The 12,573-nt window shown below is 52.0% G+C and overlaps 1 protein-coding gene across 8 annotated transcripts in view; it reads right to left on the bottom strand.

Annotated features, from left to right (window-relative positions):
• The window catches only part of MRM1 (mitochondrial rRNA methyltransferase 1), a 147,625-nt gene that overhangs the window by 115,138 nt on the left and 19,914 nt on the right, over positions 1-12,573 (bottom strand). The window contains exon 6 of one of the 8 annotated variants that reach the window (XR_008481576.2): positions 9,218-12,525. The exons of the other annotated variants lie outside the window; for them this stretch is intronic. The gene's annotated coding sequence lies outside the window, so the exon portion shown is untranslated. Of the gene's footprint in view, positions 1-9,217; positions 12,526-12,573 lie in introns of those variants that run through there. 8 annotated transcript variants of the gene reach the window in all.

Below are 12,573 nucleotides of genomic sequence, written 5' to 3'. Positions count from 1 at the left end.
CGGTAGCCCACGCCTATAATCCCAGCACCTGGGGAGGCTGTGACAGGAGGATTTCTTGAGCCTAAGGGTTTGAGACCAGACTGGGCAACATAGGAAGACCCATCGCTACAAAAAAAAAAAAAAGAAAAACAAAATCAAAGAATCAGCCGGGTATGGTAGTGCATGTCCGTGGTCCCAGATACTCAGGAGGCTGAGGTAAGGGGACTGCCTGAGCCCAGGAGGTTGAGGCTGCAACGAGCCATGGTCTTGCCACTGCACTGCAGCCTGGGTGACAGAACGAGACACTGTTGAAAATAAATAAATACAGTTGATGACTATATTTATGTGTGCATAGAAGAAAAGACTGGAGGATATACACCAAGATGTTTACAGTGGTTTTTGTTTTCTTTCTTATATACTTCTATATTTTCCAAAGTTTCTGCTGCGAATGTGTCCTTTCATAATGGTATAAAAGGAAATTGTGATTATTATCTATTTTTAGAGATGGGGTCTGGGTCTGTCTTCTAGGCTGGAGTACAGAGGCATGATCATAGCTCACTGCAGCCTCTACCTCCTGAGCTCAAGCAATCCTTCCACCTCAGCCTCCCAAAGCACTGGAATTACAGATGTGAGCCACTGCACCCAGCCAGAAAATTATAAATGAATTTTTAAATTCTGCCTTATCCTATTTTTTTTTATTAAAAAAAAAATACAGATCCCCTTCTAGCTTGCTGGCTCTGCCGCCTCATAAGCAGCAGCCAGGAACGATTCAGATGGGAGTGAGTGTGTGTAGTGTGTGTTGGGGGTCCCAGCTCCCCCACCCTCTCCCAGTGACTGCTGTTCATCATAACCAGGACAATTAACCATCCCCTTATTATTCACACGTCATGATTACTAATCACCCTTATTAATATCCATGCTTTGCAAAACCAGGAGGCAGCTTGGCTCAGATGCTTGGAACTCCACAGGAATCCAATTCTGACCCCAGGCGCGTCCCTTCCTGTTCTGTGCCTTCACCTCCCCCAGGATCAGGAGAATCTGCTCCTTCCTCATCCCTTCAGTGGCCAATGCCCTCTGCTTCCCTCCTCTGCCAGCTCATAGAGCCTCACATCCCTGAAAGACCATCTGAACTCCACTCGCCATCTGTACCACCAACTTCCCTTTATGCTGGAACTGAAACAAGGGTCTTCTGTCTTTGATCCTTTTCCCCAAATTACTCACTTTGTTCATAAAATGTATGCTTTTCACCAAACAGAGCTGTTATGGCTGAAGACTGAACTTTACAGTTATAATATTTAACTGGTTTATTCTCTAAACCTTCTTACTTGTTTTGAGAAATCCAAGGCCAGGCATGGTAGCTCACGCCTGTAATCCCAGCACTTTGGGAGGCCGAGGCAGGTAGATCACAAGGTCAGGAGTTCAAGACCAGCCTGACCAACATGGTGAAACCCCATCTCCATTAAAAATACAAAAATCAGCCAGGGGTGATGGTGCGTGCCTGTAATCTGTTACTTGGGAGGCTGAGGTGGTAGACTCACTTGAACCCAGGAAGCAGAGGTTGCAGTGAGCCGAGCAAGATCGCACCACTGCACTCCAGCCTGGGGGACAAAGCGAGACTCTGTCTAAAAAAGAGTGATCCATTAGCAGTTCTGTGTTAAGCCAGTTAAAGATAACATTGGCCATTTGACAAATAATACATTCTCTGGCTAATGTTTGGTACAGATTTATGCTGTGGCTCTTTTCACCCCCCAGATTTGGCGGTGGTGGTGACGGCTCTGAGTAACATTGAGATAAACCATGTTATGTATCAGTGGAGGGTCCAGACTGCCACGTGTACACATGGAGAATTTATAGTACATCAAATGTGCCAGCCCCTAAAGGGGTCATTGTAGCTTCTTCTGGCTGGAGGTGAATCCAAAGTAGCCCCAAGAGGTGGCTGCCACCCATCCCTGTTTTGGCCACGTTCTGGGTCAAGGCACCAGGTCAAGACCACCACCCCAGCCCCTGTTGAGACAAAGAGTCCAAGATTCCATTCCTGAACCTACTTGTGGAACATACTAGGGATGAAGATAAGGATAGTAATTTGAACAAAATACAGCAGTTGCTTTTTATTTTTTCTTTTTGAGATTGAGTTTTGCTCTTGTTGCCCAGACTGGAGTGTGATGGCACAATCTCACTGCAACCTTCACCTCCTGGTTCAAGCAATTCTGCCTCAGCCTCCCGAGTAGCTGGGAATACAGGCACATGCCACCATGCCCAGATAATTTTTGTATTTTTAATAGAGACTGGGTTTCATCATACTGGTCAGGCTGGTCTCAATCTCCTGACCTCAGGTGATCCTCCCGCCTTGGACTTCCAAAGTCCTGGGATTACAGGCATGAGCCACCGTGCCCAGCCAGCAGTTGCATTTATTATAGCAAGAAATTAGACACCTTGCACATACCCAACCATGAGAGAGTGACCTAACAAAATGACCCATCAACATGGTGGAATGCCATGTGGCTATTAACCCCACACAATGGGAGGCTGTCACTCTGAAAATGATCATGTGTGTCGATGTTTGGCAAAAGCAGGAAACCCAGTGGAAGGGCAGAGACACCGGAGACATACAGCCCAGGGGAAAAAGCTCTGCACCAGCACAGGGGGAACCAGGTTCAAACCCAGGCTCAGCTGTTAACATGCCTTAGTTATCCCATTTGTAAAAGAAAATCAACACCCCTGTGCCCAGTGTTGTGGGAGGGCTGCTGCAGGGGGCAGGTATGAAAGCCAGTTCACAGCAGCAGAGCCCTTCACACACCTGCTAACAAAAATGCCCAGGGAAATCCAGAAAGAACTGATCAGAATGGAAACGTGTAGAAACGCAAGTTCTTTAGCTCCTTTTTTGGAGTATGTCCATGTAACAAAAAAGACAAGAAACAGTTTGGGAATAGGGGCTCTAGAGCTACGAATATTCTCCATGGAGGATGCAGTTGGTGGCCCATGGAGGTTGCCTGGGCTCTATAAGAATGGGGTGGGGGAAATGTGGGCTCCCCACTCACCCTAGGGCCCCAAAGAAGTCCAAAGCCACATCTAAGCAACTGGGGTGACAAATCCCAAGCTCAGTCTACAATGAGAAGGGACAAACAGCACCCCCATTGCACAGGTCCCGGGAAGCACAGTGGAGCCCAGGGAGTCACCTGCGAGTTGTCTCCTTCAGAGACCAGGAGAGAGACAGAAGGAGAGAGAATTAGACATAGAGAGATAGAGGGAGATGGAGCGGAAGCAGCCAGGGAAACTGGCCCAGATTATCTCCTCCTTTAGCCCATGTTCTCAACTCCTGCGCTGTTGGGGACCGCTCTGCCAGCCTGCTCCAGGAGCAAGAAAAATAAAATAAGCAGCTCTGACAGCTGGCCACCTATGCCTCCTCCCTCTCCTCCCCTCATCCTTCTCCCCTTCCTCCTCCTCCTCCTCCTCCTTTTCCTACTCTCCCCTCCTCTTCCTCCTCTGCTTCTCCTCTTCTTCCTCCTCTTCTCCTCTGTCATCCTCCTTCTCTTCCTCCCCTCCTCCCTCTCCTCTCCCCCTTCTTCCTCCATCCCCACTGCCCAAACACCATCTCCTGGTATCTGCTCTTCGAAGGAAGAGGCTGAGTCTGATGTAATGCAAATCACTCGACAGAAATGTTTCTGGCAGGGAATAGCTTCCTCCTCCCTCATGGACCCGAGGATGAAATATGGTCCCAGAAGCCGAGCTGTGGCAGCTCCTCCCTTTCTCTGAAGACAGTTTGGGGATCTCAGATAGGGGTTCCCCTCCAGTCTTCCTCCAATACCATCTTCTTTCTTCGAGGAGTGGGAGTGGGGTTAAAGAGGCAAAGTGGTGAACTGAGTGGGCGGGGGGGAGACGGGAGGGCCACTTCTCTGGGGCACATTTCTGCGATCTCGGCAGTGAAGGAGGAAGGAGGCAAGCCCCCACAGGGAGCAAAGCAAATTGAGGATTTAAAGAAACGTTTTGTAACTATCCAAATAATTCAGCCTCCTACTCTTTTCCCAATATATCCTACTTTTGTTTTAATAATCCAGGAATCAGGAACATTTTATCACAATTTCCATTTTATCACACTTACCCTTTGTTCTAGGAAAGCAACCTGTTAGCATTTCATGGCTGTGTAGCAGCTCTCTTACTGAAGGCCGGTGCCCAGGCCCTTCCTCCCACTGGCCTTCCCTTCCCTTCTCCACTGTAAGCCTGAGCCCTCTGAGAAACCCAGTGTAATGCCACTCCTTTCACAAAACCTTCCTGGAATCTCCCATCCAGAAAAGCTCTTTTTTGTCTCTGCTGTCCTGGAAAGGATATACACTCTGGGATTTTTACTCACACCATATCCCCAACTGGATGGCATCCTCCCATGATGCCTTTCAACTAATCAATCAATCAGTGAACTGAGAAGCCAGTTAGGGTGGGGAGATGGCAGTGGGGGGAGCACAAAATTGCCCAAATCCTCCTTAACTGAGACTTGGACAGGCTTGGACTCACTAATGGAGGCACCTGACACAGGTTATCCCATGAAGGTTGCATGTCCACTCCACAGGCTAGGTCCTCGTACCACCCCATCTTGCCCCAGACACCCCCAGCTAGTAAGGATTTGGCGAGGTCTGATACCCACTCTCTTCCACTCCACCACACCGCTTCCCACCACCCATTTCCTGGGGGAGGGAGGTTAGAAATGGGTATATGGCTGAGAGATGGCTCTCCTGGATCTTCATCCTCTGGCCCACGCTGCACCCTGCCTGGCTCTACCCCTCAGTCGACTGGTTGGGCAGATGGGGCTGGAGAGCCCTGGGCACCCCATGTACTTATGCAGGTGAGCAGGTAACAGGAATCAGGACGTGCATATCAAAAACCTCTAAGACAGGCCAGGTGCTGTGCCTTATGCCTGTAATGCCAGCACTTTGGGAGGTCATGGCAGGCAGATCACCTGAGGTCAAGAGTTCGAGACTAGCCTGGCCAACATAGGAAAACCCCGCCTCTACTAAAAACACAAAAATTACCAAGGCGTGGTTGTTATTTTTCCCTGGGTTGTTCTGTAGCTTGGCAGCAGGAATCAGGACTGACGGGAAAGGGGTCGACTGTGGAGACGTGATGGAGAAGAGGATGTTGGAAGTGAGAGCAAAGACCCCCAACCTCTTCAGGCAACCCTGCCCAGCCCAGAGTTGAGGTAGGGGGAAGGGTTGATCCCATCTCCATCTCTGACAAAGATTTATTTTTTGACTTCCCTAAGGCCATTCCCATGCTGCCATTCTCGGCCCGGCCCTCATCTCCACACCTCGGCCAGCACCTCAGTTCCAGCCCCAGGGCTCCAGGGTCAGACTCCCGACATGAACTGCCAGGACACCATATATCCATCCATCTGACAGCTGACCTGAGCTCAGGTGGCCTGCAGGAAAGATGGAGCACAAATCCTGGGGTCTCCGATACTGATGCATGCATGCACACACGTGTACCCCAAACCATTTAAATGGACCATTCCCCTCTGTGTGCGATGTAGTTTACAAAGCCCCAGTGCCCCCACGCATTATCTCAGTTGCTTTAACAACAGGGTCCTCTGGTTGCAGGCATGGCAGGCATCATGAACCCTGTCTCTACTAAAAATACAAAAAAGTAGCTGGGCATGGTTGTGCACGCCTGTAATCCCAGCTACTCAGGAGGCTGAGGCAGGAGAATTGCCTGAACCCAGGAGGCGGAGGTTGTGGTGAGCCAGAGTCAAGCCCCAGCCACCCTGATTTTTATTCCTTGGAAATTCCCCCAGGCAGGGATCTTATTCACCTGGACCGCCTGAGTCCCACCACCTAGACCAGTGCCTAGCCCATATGAGGTTCTCACCGAGCAAGCCAGCGTTTGTGGAACATTTGTTAACCAAATAAATCTGCCCCCATTGTCCTTGCCCTCAACTTCCTCCTCCCAGACCTTTCCTGCCTGTCTCCTAACTCCTCACATGTCTTTAGCCAACAATTTGAGACCTCTCCCCCAGGAGCCGAGGGTAACAGACCTCCTCGGTCCCTGCCACGGGGCTGAGAAGTCAATTCGCCACCTCACTCTCCGATACCTACTAGCATTCAGGGATTCGTAGTTTGTCCTTATGGTTCTCCCTTGCCTCAGTCTCCCCCCACCCCCTGCCCTGGGCAAGTCCGCTCCTCTGCTTTCTTCTCCCCCAAGCGAGTGCTGGGGATTTCCTTTCTCTCTTTCCCTCTAGATCCTGCAGAGCCCCAGACAAGGGACAAGACAAAGAGTGAGCAGGCTAAGTGGTCAGGCCCAGCTCCAGGACATGCATTTCCAAACAGGGAAAACATAGAAATCTGAGGACGGGGCCTCTCAAGGATAGTCCCCCAAAATACAAGGTTTGGAGCCCCTTTTGGAACACTGCCAACTCCAGCTGCCTCCACTCTAGGCACCAATCATTCAACAGCACTGAGTGTTTACTGGGCCTGCAGGCGGGGAAAGGATACAAGATGCCACTTGCGCAAACTGGCAGGACAGGAGGGGTGCCCCGCATTTGGCGTGCTGAGTGCCTTTGTGTATGTGATCTCGTTCAAGGTTCCCAACTCCAAAAGCAGACACGATGAGTCCCTTTCATGAAGAAGGAGTCAGAGGCCTCAGTGACTTGCCCAAGGTCACGTGGCTACATAGGGGCGAACCCTGAGGCCCTCAGGTCCTGTGCGGGGTTTTGCCCTTCGAGCAAAGCTGATCCTTCAGCCACCTCTGCCAAGGCTTCCTTTCATTCCAGCTGCAGGCATTATAAACAAGCCCCCAAGCCTCTTACCTGGTCCCAAGGACAAGGCAGATGGCCTCACCATTCCAGAGAGACCCGGGTCTACAACCCTAGGCTTTAGTGGCCAGTGAAAAGGCAGCCTTCCCCAGGCCCTCGCCCAGTTGAGGGGTGCTGGGCTGCCCCACCAGGGACTGCTGGTGCCCCCCACCCCCACCATCCCTCTTCTCCAGCTCTCCTCTAGTCCCTCTGGTCCTCCCGCTGCTCTGCTTTCAGCCCTAACCCAAGAATGACCAGGACCCACAGGTGGAGGAGCAGAGTTCCTGGTCCCCAGCCTGGCTTCTGACATCTCCGGTGCCGCTTGGCCTACCCTAGGCCGGGGTGTCAGGTCTGGTGAGACCAGCCTCCCCTCAAAGCCATCCTGCCCTGCCCTCCCGCCACCACGCAGCCACATGCTCAGAGGATTGTCCAATGTCAGAGCGCCACCTAGTGTGCCTAGTGGGCACTGCAGCCCCTGCCTGCCTCCACAGGGTCACTCTGCCCAGAGCAGGACCTATCAGAGGGGTGGCAGGGTGCAGAAGGGGAGACACAGAGGGCCCCAAATCTAGACTTCTGACATAGTGTCCATATGACACAATTCCTCCAGTCATGGAGAGACCTGGGAATCCAGAGAGGCCAGTCCCCTCCAAGTATGAGAACTTAAGATGACACCGCCTGCTGGGCCCTGACTTAATCACTGTTTGAAAGGCTTAAAATGACCTTTCAAAGAGCCCAGTCTCTTTGCACTATTCTGTGTGCCCTGGTGAAAAGTAAACTTTCTAAATCGGCGATAGTTTGGGTGACCTCTTTTTGGCAAATCTTTAAACAAGAGCCTTAAAGAACAGGGGCTAAGTATTGCCAGACGCAGAAGAGGCCACACCTGTGCACGAAGCCTGCCTGCCATGCCATGCTCAATCTGTTTCGTGCCTTGCCACCCCATCCTTGATCGGCCTGTTGGAGTAAAAAGACCACTAAGCCCAGGCAGATCTGGGTTTGAATCCTGGCTCTACTTGAGTTGTATAACCTTGAGAAAGTCACTTAAAATTTCCAGACGAAGTTTCACTCAAGTTGCCCCAGGCTGGAGTGCAGTGGCACAATCTCGGCTCACTGCAACCTCCACCTCTCAGGTTCAAGCGATTCTCCTGCCTCAGCCTCCCGAGTAGCTGGGATTATAGGCATCCACCACCACGGCTGGCTGATTTTTTGTATTTTCACCATGTTGGCCAGGTTGGTCTCAAACTCCTGACCTCAGGTGATCCGCCCACCTCAGCCTCCCAAAGTGCTGGGATTATAGGCGTGAGCCACCACATCTGGCCAAAATTCACTCAAAATCTCTAAGCCTTACTTTCCCCATCTGTAAAATGGGGTTGTGATAGCCATCGTGTGAAATAACAAATTTGAAGCACTCAGCAAAGGGTCAGCTGCTTACCAGAGGCTCAGTAACTGCCAGTCTCATCCTCCTCGTCCCCCTCAGGGCCTCCATCACTGAGTCAGTCTCTCTCCGGGGTCTCAGAGCCCGGCCACACTGCACCTCGAATTGCATCCCACATCTCCATTTTCTGTAGTTATATCCATCTACTCCCACGCACCCGATCCCTGGCTCCGAGCCTCCTAGGGTCCCTGTTTCTCTCTTCTCCCCTCTGGAAGCCCAGCCCAGTTTTGAGCCCACGTCAAGTGTGTATCTGCCTGCAGCTGAACTGAATGCTCCCAGGCAATCTATTAGGGGAACCTGTTCTGCAATCCAGGGGCTGAATCAACACGTTTCTAGACCTGTCAAAACATAGATTTTGGCCAGGTGCGGTGGCTCATACTTGTCATCCTAGCACTTTGAGAGGCCAAGGCCAGAGGCCTGCTTGAGGCCAGGAGTTCGAGAGCAGCCTGAGCAACGTAGGGGGACCCAGACTCAAAATAAATACATATACATTTTCTCTCTCGGTAAAATGGCATTGCTGAGGTGGGCAGATCACTTGAGGTCAGGACTTTAAGACCAGCCTGGCCAACATGGCAAAACCCTGCCTCTACTAAAAATACAAAAATTAGCAGGCTTGGTGGGGGGGTACCTGTAATCCCAGCTACTCAGGAGAATCACTTGAAACTGGGAGATGGAGGTTGCAGTGAGCCGAGATCACGCCACTGCACTCCAGCTGGGGTGACTTGGTCTGAGAGAGACTTGGTCTCAAAAACAAAACAAAACAAAAAGGCCAAAGACAGGATGAGTAGTATTTCAACTGTACAACCTCAAAAGAGATACTGGGGCAAGGAGGCAGAAGGTGGCAAGATGGGAATGGTGGGAGATAATTCATATTGGCCAAGATTAAATCTCAGTCCGGGTCTTGGTCAACAATTCAAGAGGGAGGCATCCCACAGGCCAGGGGTAACCAGGTGGAGAGAATCCTCTCTATCTGCCAGAAGGAGAGGACGGGAAACAGGCAAAGCGGGACGGGGAATGAGGGGCAAATGGCCTCTTTATTAACACAATTATTTTATTTGCCAAAAGGTAATCATCCTAAGTGAGGTCAACGGCGGCTGGCACAGGACTGGCCCTGCAGGTGGCTGGCCCTCGTTGCCATGGCAACCGAGCGCCATTCACTTCCAGCAGCTGCAAGGGCTGCAGGATCCTGAGGAAGGAGACCCCAGAGCTCTTTTCCTCCCCCAAAGAGGGGCTGAAGGAGACCAACGAGTGTTTGCATTCCCCATCCCAGCCCCCAAGAGAGACCAAGAGCCCCTAGGGAAATGCCCCAGCCCAGGCTCGCAGGGGGTCCATCCTGCAGCACAGTGGTCTCTGCAGGCACCATCTCCTTCTGTCCCACAATGACACTGTGAGGAAGAGGCAATGCATCACCTGAACATTTCACAAAAAGCTGTGGCTCGGAGTGGCCAGGGATCTGTCCACAGACACACAGCACGTGGGGATTTGGGGACTGGGGGCAGAGGCCTGGGGCACCGTTGAAAGTTACCTCAGAGTCAGGGGCTGTGATGACGACAGGGAGGAATGAAACCTGCATCTTGAATAATCAGAAAACAGATGTGGAGGGAAACACACTAGCCCGCAGCCAGAGAGGCCTGGGTTTGAGTGCCACCCTTACAGGCCATGTCACCCGCAGCAAATTTGCTCTGAGCCTCAGTCTGTCCAGAGCATCTGCACCCATGACTTTCCAGTCTCTGAAAGACACAGCCATCATCAAGGTGTGCTTCCCCATCTGTCAAATGAGCCAACTCTGTTGAGCGCAGTGGCTTACACCTGTAATCCCAGCACTTTGGGAGGCCAAGCTGGGTGTATCGCTTGAGGTCAGGAGTTTGAGACCAGCCTGGTCAACATGGTGAAAGCTCATCAAATAAAAATACAAAAATGAGCCAGGTATGGTGGTGAGTACCTGTAATCCCAGCTACTTGGGAGGCTGAAGCAGGAGAATCACTTGAACCCAGGAGGCAGAGGTTGCAGTGAGCCGAGATTATGCCACTGAACTTCAGGCTGGGCGACAGAGCGAGACTCTACCTCAAAAAAAAAAAAAAAAAAAGTCCAACTCAACCCTACCTGCTGCCCTGGCGACCCAGGACATCAGCAGTGACTGGGAAATTCATGCACTACACAAACAAGAGCAGCTGGTTCTGTCATTTCATCCAAATCTCCAGGGATAGCAGCTCTGCAGAGAAGGGACACACGTCCTGTCCCCAAGTCCTCCAACCCGGAAGTCCAGTGGTGAGGATGCCAGGCTGGAAATCTGGGACGGCACAGCACAGGCAGGCCCAGGGAGGGAAGCGGCCAATCCTGGGGCCATTTTGCTTGTGCCCGCAGTGTCTGTCGCACTCTGGTGGACGCACCTGACACAGACTCGAGGAACAGCTGTGCAACCAGAGGGCATTCAGGTTGAGGAGTGGGGGTGGGCATGGGAGCATCAGAGGAGGCTTTAGGAGGTGATGAGACTTGAGCCAGGCCTCCCAGAAAGTGGTCGTGGGAAGGCAGTGGGAGGGAAAGCACGTCAGGTGGTGTAAATTGATCCAATAAAAGCCTACAGATGGTCAGGTGTGGGAGTTTGGGGACCAGGGCATCATTTGGGTGGGTAGAGCAAAGGGACTTCAAAAGCCCAAACGGGGCTAGGTGCAGTGGCTCATGCCTTAATCCCCACTCTGGGAGGCCAAGGCAGGCAGATTGTTTGAGGTCAAGAGTTGAAGACCAGCCTGGCCAACATGGCAAAACCTCACTCTACTAAAAATACAAAAATTAGCTGGGCATGGTAGTGGGCTCCTGGAATCCCAGCTACTTGGGAGACTTAGGCAGGAGAATCACTTAAACCCAGGAGGCGGAGGTTGCAGTGAGCCAAGATCTCACCATTTCACTCCAACCTGGACAGAGGAAGAAAGAAGAGGAAGGAAAGGAAGATAAAGAGGAAGAAGAAGGGGAAGAAGAAGAAAGAAGAAAGAGAAGAAGGAGAGGGAGGGGAGGGAGAAGGGAGGAAGTATTCCAAAGGAAGTGGGAACCAGACTGGGGCAACTGTGGACGGCGTTGACCATTATGCTCTGTACTTTATCCCGGAGGCACTAGGGAGTCATTGAAGGTTTCTGAGCAGGGGCAGGCCATGATAGGATTTACATTTTAGGCATATTGTGTGGAGAGAGAGCAGAGGCCAGGAGGCTACTGCAGCCCACTCCTCCCACACATTGCTCCTCATTAACAAGAGCAGCATTTTGGGCCTTGCTGGAGACTTTACAAAGCCCTTTTCTTACCTTTACACACCAGATCTCAAGCTGGATGGATTCCCTGACTCAAGCAGATTTCGGGTGAAGTGAGACTCTGGGCCCTGGTTCCCACCCCAGCCTCCTTCATGTCAGCACCCTAGCATTGATTAAAACAGTGTGCAAGTCCACCTGAAGCGTGGAGGAGTGCGGAGCTGAAGGGAGGCGGGGAGGGGAGGGCGCCATGTACTCAGGGCCTGCTCGGCTCCCAGCCGGTCACCTGCGCTCCTCACTGTAAAGGAATTATCCCTGTGCTACAAGAAGGAAAATAAGACCTTACATGGTTAGGAAGAGCCCAGGACCCCCAGGGCCGGGACACAAGTCTGGGTGTATCTGATCCCAAAGCTCCGCATTCCAAAACAAGAGGAGAATCAGGCCTCGAAGAAGCCACACCCCTCCTCCCTGAAGGAGGCACTAGAGGCCCCCGTCCTCTCCAGTGTCCCCTCCACCAGCCGCAGCAGGGCCCAGCCTCCTATGACAGGCATGCTCACAGATGCTCATGCTTTGATAGACCCAGTTGTATCAAAGACGTTCACAAAGAAGCAGTTCATCTAACGTCCCATTTTGGATTCATCAGCCTCTTCTGAGACTGTCAGAGTCTCCGTCCTGTGCCCAATGACATTGAGCAAAGGCCGGAGATGGCAAGGGGTACTCAGGGTGGGCTCGATGCATAGAGCTGCCTTGGGGACCCCAAGTGGAGAAGCCAAGAGTCAAAGGGAATTCTGAGGAAGGAGTGGGTGGCAGAAGGTAGAGTCCCCCCGCAGCTGGTTTTACCGGGTGGCCCCTGAAGGGTGACAAGGGCAGCAGGTCCGAGGGAGGCCCCAGGACAGGGGAGAGATCAAACACAGAGAGAATCAGAGACAGGGTGAGAGACAGAGAAAGGGAGGCGGCGGTGCTAGTTTCACAGCTGGGCTTGGCGGTGGTGCCCAGAGTGCTGGCCACACTCCAGCAGGATAATAGCATCAGCTCCAGCCTAAACTTTAATCAATGGATCCAAGGCTTGGCCACAGTCAGCAGTGAGGTAGATTAGCAGAAACCTGTGAGGGGAAAGGGAGGCAAGTGCCCAGCCGAGGAAGACGGTGCAT

The sequence above is a fragment of the Callithrix jacchus genome, chromosome 5 (assembly GCF_049354715.1).
Source record: "Callithrix jacchus isolate 240 chromosome 5, calJac240_pri, whole genome shotgun sequence".
Lineage (NCBI taxonomy): Eukaryota > Metazoa > Chordata > Mammalia > Primates > Cebidae > Callithrix > Callithrix jacchus.
Note: the sequence above shows the minus strand (reverse complement) of the source record. Positions and strands in the feature narration are given on the sequence as shown.